This window comes from Dermacentor variabilis, chromosome 11 (genome assembly GCF_050947875.1).
Source record: "Dermacentor variabilis isolate Ectoservices chromosome 11, ASM5094787v1, whole genome shotgun sequence".
Classification (NCBI taxonomy): Eukaryota; Metazoa; Arthropoda; class Arachnida; order Ixodida; family Ixodidae; genus Dermacentor; species Dermacentor variabilis.
Window position 1 is genome coordinate 112,486,364 of NC_134578.1, and position 15,201 is coordinate 112,501,564.

General features: G+C 50.0%; 1 protein-coding gene across 1 annotated transcript in view; it reads right to left on the minus strand.

Annotated features, from left to right (window-relative positions):
• LOC142563433 (uncharacterized) overlaps positions 1–15,201 on the minus strand; it is a 148,208-nt gene that overhangs the window by 49,051 nt on the left and 83,956 nt on the right. The window lies entirely within an intron of this gene.

Below are 15,201 nucleotides of genomic sequence, written 5' to 3' on the forward strand. Positions count from 1 at the left end.
GAAAGTAGGCGTGCGTTGCCATTTGCAAAGCGAATATGTAATATATGAGAAAGCCACGCGTAGCTTAACGCGCACAGTTCAGTAACAACTAATATGCACACTTCAGGAAATCTCTTTTTCAAAATGGGAATACTGATGGTTCGAGGCCACCAGAACTTTTGTAGCTTATAAGCACGATGCAATGATACTGCAGCATTCTTTATTTGATCTCTAGTTGTAAGCATAACCGTTATTTGCGAAATTGCAGTTTCCACTCGAGAATACTAACGTACAGCAAACGGACCTCCTACAAGATCTTGTGATCGCATGCTTATTCATTTGCCCTTTGACATAAGGCTGAATGTGAAGGTTAGCCACCATTTGTCACGTGTGACTCATTTGGTCACCTCCAAACAATAACAAAGCAGTTTTTGGCTACTCGTAGGCACTTCTGGGGTAGGTTGGGTCCTATCGCACCACGCTTCGGGCCCCGTCAATAAAAAAAAATCAGTTGTTCTTTGGTGGGATCGCACCTCTAACTCGCTATAGGGCAACCCAATGCTCTAACCCCAAGGCTGAAATCACACGTTTGCTTCTCTCGCGCCAATGACAACTAGCGCTGTGAGACGATTGGTGCATGAGCTACATAACACAAACACGCTCGAGTTCTCGTTCACCCATAGATATTTCTTACTTTCGTGTGCGTCACGATTGGGAAATGCTTCTTTCTGCCATTTTTGCCTCGCGCTGTCTAACGTCTTGGGACAATGTGTTAAATGCCACCCCTCCCCTACGCGCCCTGTGCTGTCAGGATAGCCCCCCCCCCCATTTCCTACCCGTTGCTCGCGAAAAAGAATGCTACGAAGAAGCTATAGGACATTGTACCGACTTTGGCAAAGGCCAGGCCAAAACTGCAAACATGGTAACGTGTCTTCGTTGGAGTAAAAAGTCGCAGTTTCGCGCGAAAGGCGAAACATAGATTGCGATAGCAAATTATTAGACAGCAATAATCAGATAGTCATATCAATGAAATCATCACTCATAGCATTCGTAGCACAGCCCTGTGGGCCGTTCTCTCTCTGAAAGTAGTCAGGGTTATTATATTTAGACAAAGACAAAGGCATCTTGCTGTCGTGAGCAGCAGTTCTTGGGATTTGTTGCCACGCTAAGCGTGCCGCGCTCGCACCTGCTTAAGCTTTTCCTAGTCTCTAGAGCCGCTTGAGTTTCCTCTCATCAACGGGCGGCCTTTTTTTCCAAGAAAGTATGCCTTCCAACCAAGGAATTTGCATTGGCTCGTGCGGGGCTCCCGTACTTTGCAACATTTTCCTTACGGGCATTGAGAGAGCGCTGTCGAAAGTGTTTCGCGCCGGCAAAGTGCTCAAGGTTTTTAGGTATATTGACGATTTTAAAAAAATTTACTGATGAAACGATCTCCCATGACTTACTCGCATACTGTGCAGGACATTTTATCTGATTTTAAACAGCAAGGCAAAGGCTTAAATTTTACTTTTCAACTAGCCAAGGATAACAGCTTGCAGTGTTTAGATCGTGACATTACCCTTACTGACGAAAGTCCCTGCTGGATGTACCGACCCCGTGCCCACAAAGAATTGTTGCCGTATGACTGTACACACTACAAGACTGTTAAACGAGCAATTGCCACTTTGTACCTCGATTCCGCCCTGAAAAAGTCGTGCTGTCATAAGGCACAAGCAAGCTTTGACGACCAGATTTTAAAGTTGAGGAAGGCTGGCTTTCCTTGCTTGGTATTAAGCGCAGTTTCGGAGGCGTTATTGAAAAAGGTGAAAAAAGAAAGAAAAAGAAGTGAAGAAGGTCAAAAAGTCGAAAAGAAAGGTAAACCGGTGGTGATACCACATTCTCATAAAGTGGCGCATAAATTTAATCATGCGGCCGTCAAAAACAAGATTCCTGCGGTTTGTTCCGAGACCCGAAAACTTGCTACGTTGTGCCGCCTGATTGGTTCGGATGACTCAAAGAAAGTAGGGCCTTCTATTAAATATAGGAACCGTTTTGTTAAGTGTGAACAAGGGGTCGTATACCGCATACCGCTGAAGTGTGGAAAAGTGTATATCGGCCAAACTGGCCTATGTATTAATGAACGCCTGCGGTAACATAAGCTTGCATTGAAAAATGGATATGGTTATACTTGCCGCTTCATTGCAAGGCCTGCGGGAATGAGAATAAACAAGTATGTTAAGCAAGGCTTCATGATACAAAAATCATGTTTAAAAGCAAAGATTCAGTGGCGCGCGAATTGTTGGAGGCCAACGAGATTAAGAAAAGAGGGGACAACCGTGTCAGCACCCCGTCTCTGAATATATACACGAATGAAAACATGTTTTTGGATAAGCTTTAGGTTTAGATTAAGCGTGATTCCCTTCATTTATTTCGTTCCCCTCTCCTCATGGCTACACAGTGAGCCACCTGTGACTTCAATAAACAGATGCAAGTAGCGCCTTGTCCTCGCTGTATTCCTTCTTGTGTGCCGTCACTATTGGCGCTTCATCTATTCAATGTCAAAATCTAACTGTGCCAGCATTTTCTAGACCTATTTTTTGATGAGGTGGTGTATTTTAATGACACTCGCTAAGGACACCAATGCACGGGTCCAGTATCTTATTCTCCGGACCCATTGGAAACATGAGAGCAACTACACAATGAGCCCATCGCCATCTTCACTGAAGAGATGACCCGCTTTTCCGGCACGCCGATCTGGAAATGTCCAATGAGAAAAACTCCGCTTCTTGATGCGAGGCGTAAAGGCGGAAACGTATGGCGCGATTTCAGGCGCGATTGACGCGCGGATGGTGGGACGCCGCGTCATTTTGACGCGTGCCCAGCATGTTCCGTCACGAAATCGCGCCGCCGCGTGCTGCTGCTCGGAGTAGAAAAAAACGCGTCGCGCGGCGCGTTCACCAATCAGGGTTCAGGTAAGTCACGTGGCATTTGGTCACGTGGCATTTTGATTCTTTTTTTTTGCCACAAGATGGCCCTGCTTTCTGCGCATCTCTAAAGGCGGAACCGCATGGCGCGATTTCAGGCGCGATTGACGCGCGGATGGTGGGACGCGCGCGTCGTTTTGACGCGTGCCCAGCATGATCCGCCACGAAATCGCGCCGCCGCGTGCTGCTGCTCGGAGTAGAAAAAAACGCGTCGCGCGGCGCGTCCACCAATCAGAGTTCAGGTAAGTCACGTGGCATTTGGTCACGTGGCATTTTGGTTCTTTTTTTGCCACCAGATGGCCTTGCTCTCTGCGCATCTCGACGGAACCTCCTCGGCGGAAATTTTTTTTTTTTTTCTCGGCAGAACTGGCGCGCGCGTCAAGGAAAACATGTGCTACCGTGATTTCGTTCGCGCATCGTGTTCACCTAAAATGAACAAAGCAACCTTCAACGAGGCCCTAATAACTGAAGTGGAAAAGCGTCGCGTCTCATCGCTAATACTGGCAAGACAATTTGCTAATAATATTACCAGTGTATGGTGTTAGCTCTCTTCTCACCAAGCAGGCCGCACCCACATGTACCTCCTGACCCGCATTTTTTCTTGCTTCAGTATCAGCATCCCCGTTAATAGTAGCAATCGCCTCTTCTGCTCGGTAGTAAGCGGCCGACCCTCCTTTTTATATGTGAAGTTGTAAACAAGCAGCGGCTTCTCAGCATGCGGAAGGTACATAGTCGCAGTTTCGCACACAATATTGCTGCTTGAAATTAAGCTTGATAAATGCACTTCGGAAAGAAATGTCGCTGTCTAGTTACACTCAGATTATTCTTATTGTAGTGTTCTGTAAGTTTAAGGGCATATTATATATGCGGTAACAGAGACAATACAGGTCTTTGGGAGTTATGTTGTCTGGCAACCCGGAAAACGCGGCGCGAAAGCGCCGCTCCTTTTTTTCGTACGGGTGCTCGCGCGTCGGCGGCAACGCGGGCGTTTGCCGCCCGTCGCGTTTTTCGCTCGCGAAAAACGCGCCATGCGGTTCCAGCTTAAAGGCGGAAACGCATGGCGCGATTTCAGGCGCGATTGACGCGCGGATGGTGGGACGCCGCGTCATTTTGACGCGTGCCCAGCATGATCCGTCACGAAATCGCGCCGCCGCGTGCTGCTCCTCGGAGTAGAAAAAAACGCGTCGCGCGGCGCGTCCACCAATCAGAGTTCAGGTAAGTCACGTGGCATTTGGTCACGTGGAATTTTGGTTCTTTTTTTTTGCCAAAAGATGGCCCTGCTCTCTGCGCATCTCTAAAGGCGGAACCGCATGGCGCGATTTCAGGCGCGATTGACGCGCGGATGGTGGGACGCCGCGTCATTTTGACGCGTGCCCAGCATGATCCGTCACGAAATCGCGCCGCCGCGTGCTGCTCCTCGGAGTAGAAAAAAACGCGTCGCGCGGCGCGTCCACCAATCAGAGTTCAGGTAAGTCACGTGGCATTTGGTCACGTGGAATTTTGGTTCTTTTTTTTTTGCCACAAGATGGCCCTGCTCTCTGCGCATCTCTAAAGGCGGAACCGCATGGCGCGATTTTAGGCGCGATTGACGCGCGGATGGTGGGACGCGCGCGTCATTTTGACGCGTGCCCAGCATGTTCCGTCACGAAATCGCGCCGCCGCGTGCTGCTCCTCGGAGTAGAAAAAAACGCGTCGCGCGGCGCGTCCACCAATCAGAGTTCAGGTAAGTCACGTGGCATTTGGTCACGTGGAATTTTGGTTCTTTTTTTTTGCCACAAGATGGCCCTGCTCTCTGCGCATCTCTAAAGGCGGAACCGCATGGCGCGATTTTAGGCGCGATTGACGCGCGGATGGTGGGACGCGCGCGTCATTTTGACGCGTGCCCAGCATGTTCCGTCACGAAATCGCGCCGCCGCGTGCTGCTCCTCGGAGTAGAAAAAAACGCGTCGCGCGGCGCGTCCACCAATCAGAGTTCAGGTAAGTCACGTGGCATTTGGTCACGTGGAATTTTGGTTCTTTTTTTTTGCCACAAGATGGCCCTGCTCTCTGCGCATCTCTAAAGGCGGAACCGCATGGCGCGATTTCAGGCGCGATTGACGCGCGGATGGTGGGACGCGCGCGTCATTTTGACGCGTGCCCAGCATGTTCCGTCACGAAATCGCGCCGCCGCGTGCTGCTCCTCGGAGTAGAAAAAAACGCGTCGCGCGGCGCGTCCACCAATCAGAGTTCAGGTAAGTCACGTGGCATTTGGTCACGTGGAATTTTGGTTCTTTTTTTTTGCCACAAGATGGCCCTGCTCTCTGCGCATCTCTAAAGGCGGAACCGCATGGCGCGATTTTAGGCGCGATTTTAGGCGCGATTGACGCGCGGATGGTGGGACGCGCGCGTCATTTTGACGCGTGCCCAGCATGTTCCGTCACGAAATCGCGCCGCCGCGTGCTGCTCCTCGGAGTAGAAAAAAACGCGTCGCGCGGCGCGTCCACCAATCAGAGTTCAGGTAAGTCACGTGGCATTTGGTCACGTGGAATTTTGGTTCTTTTTTTTTGCCACAAGATGGCCCTGCTCTCTGCGCATCTCTAAAGGCGGAACCGCATGGCGCGATTTCAGGCGCGATTGACGCGCGGATGGTGGGACGCCGCGTCATTTTGACGCGTGCCCAGCATGATCCGTCACGAAATCGCGCCGCCGCGTGCTGCTCCTCGGAGTAGAAAAAAACGCGTCGCGCGGCGCGTTCACCAATCAGGGTTCAGGTAAGTCATGTGGCATTTGGTCACGTGGCATTTTGGTTCTTTTTTTGCCACCAGATGGCCCTGCTCTCTGCGCATCTCGACGGAACCTCCTTGGCGGAATTTTTTTTTTTCTCGGCAGAACTGGCGCGCGCGTCAAGGAAAACGTGTGCTACCGTGATTTCGTTCGCGCATCGTGTTGGTTCGCGCATCGTGTTCACCTAAAATGAACCAAGCGACCTTCAACGAGGCCCTGATAACTAAAGTGGAGAAGCGTCGCGTCTCATCGCTAATACTGGCAAGACAATTTGCTAATAATATTACCAGTGTATGGTGCTCGCTCTCTTCTCAACCAGGCAGGCCGTACCCACATGTACCTCCTGACCCGCATTTTTTCTTGCTTCAGTATCAGCATCCCCCTTAATAGTAGCAATCGCCTCTTCTGCTCGGTAGTAAGCGGCCGACACTCCTTTTTATATGTGAAGTTGTAAATAAGCAGCGGCTTCTCAGCATGCGGAACGTACATAGTCGCAGTTTCGCAAACAATATTGCTGCTTGAAATTAAGCTTGATAAATACACTTCGGAAAGAAATGTCGCCGTCTAAATACACTCAGATTATTTTTATTGAAGTGTTCTGTAAGTTTAAGGGCATATTATATATGCAGTAACAGAGACAATACATGTCGTTGAGAGTTATGTTGTCTGGCAACCCGGAAAAGGCGGCGCGAAAGCGCCGATCCTTTTTTTCGTACGGGTGCTCGCGCGTCGGCGGCAACGCGGGCGTTTGCCGCCCGTCGCGTTTTTCGCTCGCGAAAAATGCGCCATGCTGTTCCAGATTAACGCCGCAATTCCATCGTCGGTCGCCGCCACCATACTCCCGCCCATCTGCCACTTTGCGCCAGTACTCAAGGAAGACCGATGTATGGCGCGCCCCCACCCACCGCCCATTGTGCAATCAATGCGGAGAAGCGGGCCACGTCTACCGCCGATGCCCATACCGTGACTTGGGTCTGCGAGGGTTCGCCGTCAACGCGCCGTGTCTCCAGCAAGGTGAGCGGCGTCGTGATATCATTGACTACCTAGCCGCCACTCAGTGAAGCCCACGACGATCGGTCCATTCGCCGTCACTCAGCTTGCCGTATCCAGCTTTTCTGGACATGAGGGTTTAGTTCGCGTGAGTGCCACCACGTGGCGTACTAACCTTAAACTTTTCAAACTTCCCGCGGTGACACGTGATGACGTCAACCAAAAAAATAAAAAAAATAAAAGCTATCCCTGCGCATTGAACTTCGCCACAATGCTTGTCCCGCCGGTGTTATCAGTGGTCTTGATCAAGCGTATTCGCTCGTCGCCTAGAAATTACTCGTCATCCTAAGAGCATTTAGTCGCGACGAACAATGGTTGATTCTGGGCTTTTGATGCGGTTCTTCTTTTCTTCTTTCTTCTTTTTCCTTTTCTCTTTCTTTTTTTTTCATTCTACGGAGTAAAGAAGCTAGCCTAATCGTCAGAAGTACTTCGGGGCAGCCTTTCTTCAGTCGGCACACATTGTTAACGTCCGAACATCGCACAGCGTCTACTAGAGATGCCGTCGTGGACGGATTTTGATTTTCCACTATCGAATTCGTTAAGGTTCACACAATTATTTCACTAGCGACATTGCAATGCGCACTCATGGGCCACCGCCGCAGCGGCAAATCTAGATGTGCTTAAGCATAAATACATATACATGGATAAGTTGGTTTTTCACCTTAACACAAAAGTCACGATACAAGAGTTGAGCAAACTGTCTCTGTGTCGTCGCAGGGTGTGAGACCGGGCTAGTTGGTATTCCATGTTAAAGTGACTAGCGCAAGAGTGGACACGGGACACTAGAGGCGACAAGGATAAGCGCAAACATCCAAGTGGGCGCTTGTCCTTGTAGCGTCTTTAGTGTTCCCTGTCCACTCTTGCACTAGTCACTTCAGTTTGTTCGTCGTCCGTTAGCATGCTATAGGCGAAGCTGTTCGCAATATTACGTCTCCATTTACCGGCCACCAGGCCAGGTACACCATTGGGTACGACATATACAGTACTTGCGGTTAGTTTCCAAAGTAGTCTCCTATGGCGGTTATCCACGTGCGTGAAGCAAGAACGATACTTAAAATTATTGTGCAGTAATATATGCGGGATTTGTGTGTTCTCCACATTCTCTACCATGTTGCCGTATTATATAGCCGCAATGTAGACTAGCAGCTATCGAACGCCATAAAGGCTATCCACATACTCAAAGACCTCGCGCACAACTCCTGACGCTTAATTGTATTCAAAAGTTGTGCGACTGCCCAGGACATCCTTAACGATTGTTACATAACACATTCGGAGGTTTTACTTGCCAAATTCAAAGGGAGTATGGTAGCGCGATTCGAAGACGGGACAAGAGAAGACACAAAGGGACACACACAGCGCTGTGTGTGTCCCTTTGTGTCTTCTCTTGTCCTGTCTTTGAATCGCGCTACCATACTCCCTTTGAAGATGCATTACAACAAGCCCACATTGCAACCCTCGTTTACTTGCCAAAACCACGATTTCATTAGGAGGCACGCCGTAGTGGACGATTCGAGAATAATTTAGACCACTTGGGATTTTTTAACGTGTGCCTAACCCTAAGTACGCGGGTTTTCGCATTTCACACCCATTGAAATACCGCTGCCGTGGTTGGCATTCGATCTCGAGACCTCGTGATTAGCAGCCGAACCCAATAAAAGCTAAGCAACTACGGAGGGGAAGGAATGTTGGCAGTAGGAGGAAGGTGACAGCCGCAAGGTGAGACAATTTGTTCCAATCCTCATTGCGCGAAAATCGGTAACATCTGTCGAAGAATGACACCGAAGAATGCACTGTATTCAATGAGTGAAAAAATTATGCGAATCCTATGTATGTGCGAATCGATGTAAGCAAAGCTTTCTGCGTTTGTTGTCATTGTCATGCGTAATCTCCACAGAGTCGACAGGCACTCTCTAATGAAATGCTGTCAATGTTTGCCTGATTACGCCTGCCATTGTGATGCAAATAAACGGGCGCCTTCAACTCTTTTTCTCAGAAATAAACGCTGAATGAAATGCTGACGTGATCCTAAACAAGATCAACAAGCGCCGTAGTGCTCGATCTTACGACGCCCATATTCGTAAGCTTATATTCGTGATTTTTTTTTCGGGGGGGGGGGGGGAGGGGCGTCGTACTCTTGTACCCTAGAAATGTCCCTCGGACGTCTCCGATGTGCTCGTTTTTATTCTCAAGTAGGCAATGAAAACTCTCATCGCTGCAAGTTCATGATGCATTGGTGGCCGGCCACCATGGCATGTCGCGCAAGTATGACCACGCTGATTCGTTTGGGTTTGCATATACTATTTTGTGCGTCATACTTCGCCACATTCATTTTTCAAACTAAGCCAGAGCTCGAAAAGGGCGGCCAACTCACTACGTCCCTTTCCTCTGTTTACTTCCGCAAAATGTGTGTTTATCGCTGTGGTTACCAAATACGCCCAGCTGTATGCTACGACACAAGCCTTTCTGGCGGCTGAGCAACTGAAGTCGCAGGCTTTATTCAACATGGCGCCGACGTTCAATATGGCTATCCTCAATTACTTTTCGCGGACTTCGCTCACCGCCTTCTCTCCAGTGTCATCTCTTACGCTACTGGCTCCTGCTAGACACAACACAAACCGCAACGACCTTAATGAAGTATCAGTTACACGCTAGTTGACACACTGTCGACGTATATTTCCGCTGAGCACCGGGATTGGAGCGTTGTCCTGTCTATGGTGACATTATCCATCTGCAGCCTCGCTCAACAACACCACTCGTTACTCATCACGTTTTTTTTTTTGTCGGCAAGAGTATAGTGTATTTCCTCTGAATGTGCTTTCGGCTTTAGGCGTGACCTTGCACGCCCGCTTATTCTGTTACGTTGACGGCGACCGTTGTCGTCAGGATGCCGCATCATTCTGAGCTTCGCAGTCACCAGAGAGCACAGAAAGCTGTCTTCACAAACAAACCACCGAGATTCGAGCCCATCTCCTAAATGCTCCATCTTGCATTTGGGAAATGGGCACGCTAACCATTACGCTACCACCTGCCTCCACCAATTTCTGTTTATCTATCTGCCTGGACCCGCCGTGGTTGCTCAGTCGCTGTGGTGTTGGGCTGCTGAGCACGAGGTCGCAGGATTGAATCCCGGCCACGGCGGCCGCATTTCGGTGGGGGCGAAATGCGAAAACACCCGTGTACTTAGATTTAGGTGCACGTTAAAGAACCCCAGGTGGTCTAAATTTCCGGAGTCCCTCACTATGGCGTGCCTCATAATCAGAAAGTGGTTTTGGCACGTAAAACCCCATAATTTTTTTTATCTGCCTGGAGCAATTGCCGGACTTGTTCGCCAAGCTAAACCCGCCTGCTGCTACAATTCACCACCACCATCACCACCACCACCCTCCCACTTCACGTTTTTGCCGCAGACGCAGGCAGAATGGATGCAGAAACGAAAAAAAAAGTAAAGATTGCTTGAGCGGCCAGCTGACACATGACCTTAACTTTGGCAGGTTATTCTCATTGGAGCGCATGTAGGCTTGCGGTTGTGTGCAGATTGTGGGTCGCCTTAGCTTTATTGTAAATTTGCTTTCACCGACTCTTTTCAGCTAGAACTCAAATGCCGGACAAAAATGATACCTACCGCTTGAATATTTTTTCTTGTTTTCTTGGTTTCAACCAAAAACGCTGATTTACACAAATAGTGATCTTTTCAAGAAATGGCATAAGGATACTACATTTCGAGGTCATGTCGTTGTGTCAGTACGGGCCGGCACCACGTATCGACGAAAGGGCATCACAGTGCCGATGCACGCGGCAGGTTACTGAATGAAGAAAACAGGAAGCGACTGCTTTTCAGTTCTCGCAACATATTGTAACAGATACGAAAGGCACGCACAAGAAGAGAAGAAAGAGAGGGCGAAGAAAACTAGGAGTTAGAGAGGCCGGGCTGCGCTACGATCACGCTACCATCATCGTCCAATTCTCCTGTAAATAAAACCATTTCTCCGCAGCTTCTCGTAACAGTTGTGGTGAAAGGTGATGCGTAATCGACACCCGAAGACGGAGGCTGAACCACAAGTTCTTCGACGGAGCCATCGCCTTGCTGGACTCCCACCGAATTCACCGGAGCTGAACATGTCCCACGACGCAGAAGAACAACGGCCCATTCCAGCTGCTGCCCCGACAAGTTCTGTTCTGCAACTGAGAGATGCGCGTCCCTTCGCCGGAAGATCGGACGAAGACGTCGAGGAATGGCTCATCCATTATCACCGGGTGAGTGCCGCCAACAGCTGGAACAGCGCTTCTCAGCTTTCGAACGTCGTGTTCTTTCTAACGGATACTGCGTTGGTGTGGTTCGACAACCACGAGGAAACATTCACAACATGGGGAAGATTTGTTTCGGAAATCAAAGAGCGATTCGGCGACTCCGCGACGAAAAAGAAAAGGGCAGAACAGAGGCTACTGCGACGTGCGCAAGTACCAGGCGAAACCTGCACGACCTACATTGAGGCAGTAATAAAGCTGTGTAGGATGGTGGACTCAGGAATGTCCGAGGAAGACAAAGTCGGGCACATCCTAAAAGAAATTGCCAAGGATGTTTACAATTTCCTAATTGCAAAAGACAGCCTGGCTTCCGCCGCTGACATCATTCGGCACTGTCGTACTTTCGAGCAACTAAAAACGAGGCGCATAACGCCGAAGTTTGGCAGGCTAGCCAATGTAACGACAGTTGCAAGCGTGGACAGCAACCAGCCCCTTGATCTTGAATCAACGATCCGACAAATAGCTCGGGAAGAACTCAGCCTGCACGCGCAAGTGACACATCCAGGCACTCATAGCTTCCGCCTACCACCAGATTTTGAGCCAAACGTGGCATCCTTCTCCCCGTATCCTGCGGCAAGGGGCACTGAGGATTATGAACTCGCGCCCCGACAGCAGTCACGTCTCTACGACAGAGGCCCTACTTATGACGCTCGGCCACAACGAGAGCAGCCGCATTTTTACCCCCGAGGCCCTGCGACTTCTGTCAGGCCACGACAAGAACAGCACCAACCCTACTACAACGACGCGACTTATGAAAGATATAACGGATTTCAGCAAGCAGCAGAGACACGTCATCCACATGACCACGAACTTTCTCGCCGCCCGCAGCCGTCTACCATTCGTTTCGAGGAAGACGCTGTGAACCGTGACCCTCCCGTGTGCTACAACTGCGGTTCCACCGGCCATATAGTTCGGTATTGTCGCCAAGCCCGTCAATCACGTAGGACACCATCGATGTTCTCGCCACCCAGAACCCGAACTTCATATGACCTGCGGACGACCGATTTGCTTCCAAGAGATCACTTCTCACACGAGACCAGACGCAGCGATTCGCCAACATCTGAGCGGAGTTTGACGCCACCAAATAGCCGTCCCCGTCACTCTCCGTCCCCTCAGCGCCGTTCTTCCTCACCGCCCCCGGGAAACTAGCATCCGCGGCCAGTGGATGTGTGGTCACCGGACGGTCTTTACAAGAAATACCTGTGCCTGTTGTGATGTTCAAAAACACAGTGAATGTCTCGATTGACGGAATACCGACCATGGCGTTAGTTGATACTGGGGCGACTGTGTCTGTGATGAGCCTCACTTTCAAAAACCGGCTGGGCCGCAAAGTTTTTTCTTGGAACGACGGTATTACATTTCGTGGAGTAGGCGGCGAGTGGCTTCATCGCCTTGGTGTTTGTGCTGTGAGTGTTTTGTTGGCTGGGAAAGTGTTTGTGTCGGAATTCCTTGTTCTTTCTCGTTGTTCGCACGACGTTATTCTTGGTATCGATTTTCTTGAACAGTGCGGCGCTTCCGTGGACTGTGGTTATGGTGAAATCTCATTGAACAAGTTATTTATATCAGCACATTCCGAACAAAGCTTGGGTGGTGAAGACGGGGACACAGACACACTCAGTGTTCTTGATGAAGTGATTGTACCATCGTGGTGCCTGACGCCCGTTCGTGTTTCTACAACTACTGTTGATGCTGATTGTGTTGACTTTGTAGTTAGGCCTCTCCGCATAAACTGTGCTAAAAAAATATACTTGTGCCCTGCTCTGTCGTGTGAATGACGAAAGGAGTCGCCACATTGTGGGCGCTGAACTGTTCCGCCACACGCCGGTTGTCCTTCCTCGCGGTATGAAAATCGCTCTTTTCGATGAAGCCGCATGTAGTTCAATAGCGGCACTAACTACGGACGTCTCTACAGCTTGCTTTCCTTGCGATAATCGCCATTCTGAAGACCTAATGCTTCGCATGATCAGCAAGGCTCTCGGTGCATCGGAACGGCAAGCACTGGTACAAGTCCTTGCCAGCCATGAGGCCGCATTCGACTTCACGCATGGAGATGCACCCCTTCATTTACCGTCGTCCCGCGCTCGTCACAGAATAGATACCGGCTCAGCACACCCCATCCCTCAGAAACCCTACCGAGTGTCATCGTCCGAGCTCAAAGTTATTGCCGAGCAAGTCAAGGGGATGATGAACAAAGGTGTCGTTCAAGAGTCATCTAGTCCATGGGCAGCCTCAGTAATCGTGGTCCGAAAAAAAGATGGTTCCTGGAGATTCTGCGTGGATTACAGACATCTAAACGCAGTGACGAAGAAGGATGTCTGTCCAATACCGCGAATCGATGACGTCATTGATTGCTTACACGCTGCTTCTTACTTCTCAACACTTGATTTGCGATCGGGGTACTGGCAAATACCTATGGACCCTGCCGACAAGGAAAAGATCGCTTTCGTGACTCCAGATGGCCTATTCGAATTTAATGTTGTGCCTTTTGTCCTTTGCAATGCTCCTGCCACCTTTGAAAGATTCATGGACACAGTACTGCGTGGTCTAAAGTGGGAGATATGCATGTATTACCTCGATGATGTTGTAATCTTTGGCCGCACGTTTGAAGAACATAACGAACGCCTCAGCCTCACTCTCGACTGCATTGAGAAAGCTGGGCTGGTCCTAAACTCAAAAAAGTGTCGGTTCGGCGAACGTCAAACACTGGCCCTGGGACACTTAGTCGACAAGGATGGCGTCAGACCCTATGCTCGTAAGATTGAAGCAGTGAGCTCCTTCAAGCCACCGCAGTCAGCACGAGAACTCCGCTCATTCATTGGCCAATGTTCGTATTTTCGTCGTTTTCTTCCCTGGTTTGCCGACATCGTTTACCCGTTGACTACAAGTATTTTGCGACAAAATGCATCCTTCAATTGGACACCAGAGTGTGACGCATCATTCTCTCAACTGAAGTTTATACTAACGTCAGCACTCCTCTTGCGTCACTTCGATCCATCTTGCACGACTGAAGTTCACACTGATGCGAGTGGAATCGGGATAGGAGCGGTGCTTGTACAACGTCACAGTGGCGCAGAACATGTTGTCGCATATGCCAGGCGTTGTCTGAGCAAATATGAACGCAATTATACGGTTACGGAACAGGAATGCCTGGCAGCCGTTTTCGCCGTACAAAAGTTTCGATGTTATCTTTACGGTAGACCATTCAAGATTATCAACGACCATCATTCTTTATGCTGGCTGGTTGGTTTGCGTGATCCCTCTGGTCGCCTCGCACGTTAGGCGCTGTGCCTCCAGGAATACGACTTTGTGGTATCGTACAAGAGTGGCCGTCGTCACGCTGACGCAGACTGCCTCTCTTGCGACTACCGACTGCGATGCTGAGAATTTTGACGACTGTCTCGCTGCTGTTACTCCTACGTTCCCTGACGCGGCAGACTTTCAGCGAGAACAACGGGATGATGTTACCCTTGATCCGCTTTTTGTCGCCGCCCGTACTTCTAAAGGCAGCGGTCGCTTTACGGTCCGTGATAAATTGCTGTACAAAACTAATTACTCCGGGCATAGAGCGCGTTTTCTGCTTCTTGTCCCCGAGAGTCTCCGCTCCGACGTTCTACGCGTCATGCATGACGATGTGATATCCGGCCATTTCGGCTTCGTACGAACGCTGCACCGCACGCAGGAGCGCTTTTACTGGCCCAAGATGTACGAAACAACCAAGCGCTATGTGGCTAGTTGTGAAACGTGCCAACGTCACAAGCGACCGACCACCGCAGCCCCGGGTCCCCTTCGGCCATTGACACCGCCCAGTACGCCGTTCGAGCAACTAGGCATTGACCTTTTGGGTCCATTCCCGTCATCTAACAGGAACCGCTGGATAATTGTCTGCGTAGACCATCTTACACGGTATGCAGAAACTGCAGCCATACCGTCTTCCACCGCTGCTTGCGTGGCGGCCTTCCTGCTCCGTTCCGTGGTCCTTCGTCATGGCCCACCACGTGTCATCATCATCGGCCGTGGTCGCCAGTTCACGGCTGATGTCATTGAAGAGTTACTTCGTTTGTGCACTTCACAGTTCCGTCATTCCACGCCGTATCATCCACAGACCAATGGCCTCGTTGAAAGGACAAACAGAACGCTGACT